The sequence below is a fragment of the Dromiciops gliroides genome, chromosome 2 (assembly GCF_019393635.1).
Source record: "Dromiciops gliroides isolate mDroGli1 chromosome 2, mDroGli1.pri, whole genome shotgun sequence".
Classification (NCBI taxonomy): Eukaryota; Metazoa; Chordata; class Mammalia; order Microbiotheria; family Microbiotheriidae; genus Dromiciops; species Dromiciops gliroides.
This window is the reverse complement of record NC_057862.1, coordinates 197,663,173-197,669,358: the sequence shown is the minus strand read 5'-3', so window position 1 is coordinate 197,669,358 and position 6,186 is coordinate 197,663,173.

Sequence of the window (6,186 nt, the reverse complement as noted above, 5' to 3'; positions counted from 1 at the left end):
TAGCTAATTATATAAGAAAAACAAAGTATATGAATTATGAATATTGCACAGCTCCATTAGTTTAGGACTTGAATAGGTAATGTTGACATTCATTGAGCCGGCTCCAGCATAGGTCAGGTTGGATTGTATTTGGGAAGTTGTTCATTGTGTTTAATGATCCCAGACTTCTCATGGTCCCCTTCCCTCCCCCCAAAAAAGCCCATTTTTTTAATATCAATATTCTCCTGGAGATGCCAAATGGTTCTAAATTAGGGATTTAAATCCCCCAATCTTAAAAGAATCAAAATTGTAGGCAACCCAAAAGACAATAGAAAAATTCATGGTGGGTGTGAGCAGGCCATATTTATTATCAGCAATGACTCAAATTTCAAAGATGCTGTAAAAGATATCAATAGGTTCTTGTGTGACCAGAAAAGAAGGTGGGTCAGAAAAAACAAGAGATAACAGATGAATAGCTTGAGTGATATATTCTTTTCAAGGATTTCTTACATATGTATTTATCATCTCCCCCATTAGATGTAAGCTCCTTGAGAGTAGAGATAGCTTCATTCTTTGTATATTCATCATTTAGCACAGTTCCTGGGACATAGTAGGGCCTTAATAAAATGCTTATTGATTGGGTGACTGATTTATTATTATCCTCTATAGAGAACTGATGGAAGTGCATGGATGAGAATTGAACAGGATGAGGAATAGAGAAATTGTGATTTGCACTAGTGGAAATCCACATTGATAAGATCATAGATCCATCAACATAAGCTCTCTCAAATCCTTTTGGGAAACAAATAGAATTTAAATCTTAAATGGAAATAGCTGCAAGTTTGCTTAATTCACAGTTTTGCTTAGGGATGATACTAACTGTAGGGCATTAGATTTTCCTGCCTTAGGAATAAGATACCAAGTGGGGAAAGGGGTACCTTCTTCTCCCTGGCCTTGCAATGTGCTTTTACTCTTCCAAACCTAGTTATCACCCAGGTGTATTTATTGGGCATCTTTTAGGGGTTTACTGCTCTAAAAATACTTGGGATTGGGGGCAGCTAGGTGGCGCAGTGGATAAAGCACCGGCCTTGGATTCAGGAGGACCTGAGTTCAAATCCAGTCTCAGACACTTGACACTTAACTAGCTCTGTGACCCTGGGCAAGTCACTTAACCCTCATTGCCCTGCAAAAACAAACACAAATACTTAGGATTTATACACAGAAGAATCATGGCTCCTGACTTCAAAAGGCTTATTACAGCCAAGGCACCCAAGTCAACACCTCAGAGCAAATCATTTTTCCTTCCTTTACTTGTAGAAAAGGGAGAATGTTCATGTAGCAGGTAAGTTTTGGATGCCTTTCCTCAATCTACTTTACAGATGCCCTTCTTGGTGACTACAAAGAATTTGGGGTGGGAAGGAGGGGAGGTGTTGTTCTGATTATATATGACTCATCCTTGGGTTGAGTTCATGGGCTGCTGAGCTGGAACTCCCTGGATATACTAACAGGGTAACCCACCCCTCAGCTTACCTTCTTCCTTCTGACTTTGAGGGTGTGACCTTCCCCAATCTGGCACAAGCATAGGTCTTGCCTGGGCATGCTGGTGCCGAGATGGGATTGCCTGCCTTCTGTGTATTCTTTCAATTAGTACAAGACTTTGTGAAAATCCGACAATGGGAACCCATTGTCAAAGTATTAGCATCTCTCACTTCAAGAAAGAGACAGGGTCAGGGCAGCTAGGTGGAGCAGTGGATAGAGCACCTGCCTTGGAGTCAGGAGTACCTGAGTTCAAATCCGGCCTCAGACACTTAACACTTACTAGTTGTGTGACCCTGGACAAGTCACTTAACCCCAATTGCCTCACTAAAAAAAAAGGAAAAAAAGAAAGAGACAGGGTCTTCCCCTAGAGTGGCAGTGGTTGAGGACAAGAAGAAATGCCTACAGTGGGCATTTGGACCATCAGAAATCGCCTGGGGAGAAGCAGGAGTAGGCTGGAGTCAAGGTTAAAATTAACACTAGAGAGAAAGAGACCACCAGGGAGAAGATTAAAACTGGCATTTGATTAGACTATACTCAGTAGAGGTGAAATGGCTAATGATCAGCTTTGCAAAAAACTGTTTTATATCCCAGCAAGATTTACATACTGGCTTCCCAAGTGATTGTGCTGCTAGCCTCGACATTCCCTTTTCTGTAGCTCTCAGTTGAGAAGGGAAATCCCACAGCTATAGTAATGTCCTACAGAGTCAGAGCCGATCTAAATCATAAAGCATCCATGGCCTACAACCTGGAACCTCAAGACCACACACCCCAGGACACCAGTTCCAGATATGGAAATGAATGAAGTAAGTAGATCAAGCTCTGAGGCCATCCATTTGCTTTATTTATAGAAGGATATGAAGGAGGACAAGATCCTAGAGAAATCTTTCTATGAAAAGTCAAGTCACACCAGGAGATCTGAATTGCCAGATGTCAGGTGCCTAACCTGAAATACAAGAACAAGAATAAGAACCAGCACACATTCATGAGCATCTTCTTCAGGGAGGTGGCATAACTCAATCTTGGAGACCTGGGCTGAAAACCTGTCTCTGGCCCTTACTCTCTTTGTAACCTTGGGGGAAATCACTAAACATCTAGAGGTCTCATTTTCCTCATCTGTAAAATGAAGAGTTTAGATGACATGACCCCTAAGTTCTCTTCCAGCCCTAAATTTTTGATGCTATGATTTTGTGAATAACCCTTGAAATCGAGGGTACAGACAAGATGATGTTGGATAGAGATGCTGAATACAGCCTGGCAACATTGCTCAGACTTGAGACCACAGTTCAGCATGGCAGATTGTTTTAGAACCATGGAATGAGAGTGGTGTGCCTATGGGTTGAAATCACAGAGATGTATGACTGTTGGTACACTCTGATCCCATAGAGGTGTATTTGGAGAGCACCACTTAGAAGAAGGGTTTCTGTTTTCAACTGTTCAAGGAAACAAGGAAGGGAAAGGTCTGGACATGACCTGGTGAGGAACAGCCAATGGAAAATGAAAGGGCACGTGAATAAATTTGCGTGTAGCAACAGCAGTGTGAGATCTTCCCAAACCCCTTGACTTAACTCTGATAGTTATAGGGATTGTGGTTCCTGTGAAAAGAAATGAGGGGAGAGGTGCTATGGCATAGTGGAGTAAGTGCTGGACTTGGAGTGAAGAAAAATGGGGTTCAAATTCTACCTCTGACACTTAATATTGACTTGACCCTGGACAAGTCATCTGACTTCTCTAAATCTCAGTTTCCTCATTTAGAAAAATAAGGATGTGGAATCAGATGACCTTTAAGATTTCTCCCAGCTCAAAAACTATGGTTCTGTGAGCCTAACAGGGGAAGAAAAGCAGGGGGAGTTGAAGGAAAGAGAAAGGAAAAACACAAAGGAGAAATTCACTTTGATATGGGACCCCTTAATTCTGCCATCATCACTAAATAAATGTAACTGAAAAGTCACCCAGTTTATTCTGGACTCTTTATTGATAGGAGTTTTTAAATACCACCCCTTGAAGGTCTTTGTGGACCCATAAATTGAAAGCAAAAGTTAATGTCTAATCTCCCTCACGCCACTTGGGGGCAACACCTCCATGTTTGATTTATTAAAACATCCTGGAATTGTTTTCCTTCAGGGAGCTCAAAAAGCTGAAACTGATCCAAGACCATTCTATGTGTGTAATGAGAGCAGACAGCAGACATCCCGTATTGCTCAGCCACTGCGAAAGACCTCTCTTGAACCAATATGTGTTCCTTAAAACAGAACCCTGGAGAATATCAATAGTGGACCACCTTGCTGTACCTACCCATTAAATCCAATTACCTTCTCCATGAAGTCTCCCCTGATCCTTCCCAGTTGGTTACCACCTTTTCCCCTAGGATATCACATATGTCCCCCCCAGCTCTCTCACAACATTTTGTTTCCAACTCTCTAAATCACTTGTTATTCTTTTGACATGAGATTTCCATGGTATGGGAACTCTCTCTGCTTCAATTCACAGTCTGTAACAAAGTGTTAAGGGTTGCCCAGGGATCCAGAAGTTTAAAGGACTTCATCATAGTCACATAGCTAATAATCATTAAAGGCAGCAGGAGTTGAACTCAGGTCTTTCTGACTTTGGATCCAGGATATTTTCCACAAATGATAGAAAATGAGGGGGTTGGGCTGGATGGTCTTTGAGGTCTCTTCTAGCTTTAAAATTATGATCCTGAGTTTGACATGGGAAGAAAGGGGATGGGAGAGATAAAGAGAGGGGAAAAGAGAAACAGAATGAGGAAAAATTAACTATCATGTGATGACATCAAGATAGGTAATGAGGAAAAAGCCCCTACATCATCTGCCTTAGAAGCCCAGTGTTATACATAGAATAAGTGCCTAGTTCAGTCTATTGAATTTGTTGACAAGAAAAATGAGGGCATTGACTTTTGACATTCCTTCCAATTATCAATCTATATTACCATTTAGAAGGACAGCACTCCTATCCTATTGGTATCACTGCATAGTCCAGAGATCCGAGGAAGGCCCTCCAGAACACTGAATAGGTGGACTCCTCCCTCCCCTCCTCCCCACCATAGAAAATTTATAGGGAAAAAAAAATAAATGGGTAAGAGTCAGGCACTGATGGATTCCAGTATTCACTGTTGGGTGGGATACCCATACCAGTGAGATCCCTGAGCCTTCAAAGTAGGGTACATGCAAAGCACTGAGCTAAGTGTGGTATAGAGGAAAGAGCCCTGCCCTTGGGAGTCACAGGACCTGAGTTCTAGGTGAAATCTTTCTGGGCCTCAGTTTCCTCATTTGTAAAATGAGAAGGGTTGGACTAGACGATTTCTAAGGTCCCTTTTGACTCTAAATCTGTGACCTCCACCCTTTCTCTGTGTGCAAATACATTTTTTTTAAAGGTAAAATGACTTCCTCCTTCCCATCCCCCACATTGTATTGTCATGGCCAGGTTGTGAAAACTGCATTTGAGTGGCAAGCTAACTATTTGAATCAGAACCAAATATTTCTAGTAAATTTCATTATTTTATCCTATGTGAGATCAAGACAGAAAGGAAATCTCAAACTCCTTTCAGTGTTCTCCCCTGAGCAGATCAAATGATGTTTACCCTGATAAAGACTAGCCTGGAATAGGGAAATGTGTAATCGCCAGTTAATTTGATTTCAAAGCCTAATGCTTTTTTAAAAATCTCCCTAGGAATACTCTCAGTACTCAGGAGTAGAAGACTATGGAGGGGAGTAAGGTATTACACCACATTTTTTGTTTATTTTTCCTGATGTGAGCAAGAATCCTAGCCTAGCAGCATGACATTGTGGGAAATTTGGTTGTCTGTTGTACCAAATAAATATATCATTTCGCTATCACAGGAGGAGGTGAAAAATCATGAGCTCTGGAATCATAGATCCTCCGTTTAAATCCCACCTCTGATCCTTATTACCTCTGTGACCTTGACCAAATTACTTAACCTCCCTGGGGTCTCAGTTTTCTTACTTATAAAATGTGGGTTTTGGCTAATGGTCTATAAGGTCCCTTCGAACACAAGATTTAGGAATCCGTGATTCAAAACCTTAAAGATAGATAAAAGATAGATAGATGATGGATGGATAAATGAATAGATAGATAGATAGATAGATAGATAGATAGATAGATAGATAGATAGATAGATAGATGGGTGAATGGATGGGTGAATGGATGGATGGATGGATGGATGGATGGATGGATGGATGGATGGATAGATAGATGATGGATGGATAAATGGATAGATAGGTAGATAGATAGATGGATGGATGGATGGATGGGTGAATGGATAGATGGATAGATAGATAGATAGATAGATAGATAGATAGATAGATAGATAGATAGATAGATAGATAGATGATGGATGGATAGATAGATAGATGATGGATGGATAAATGGATGGATAGATAGATAGATGATGGATGGATAAATGGATAGATAGATAGATAGATGATGGATGGATAAATGGATAGATAGATAGATAGATGGATGGATGGATAGATAGATAGATGTTGGATGGATGGATATATGGATAGATAGATGATGGATGGATAAATGGATAGATAGATAGATAGATAGATAGATAGATAGATAGATAGATAGATAGATAGATAGATGGGTGAATGGATGGGTGAATGGATGGATGGATAGATAGATGGATAG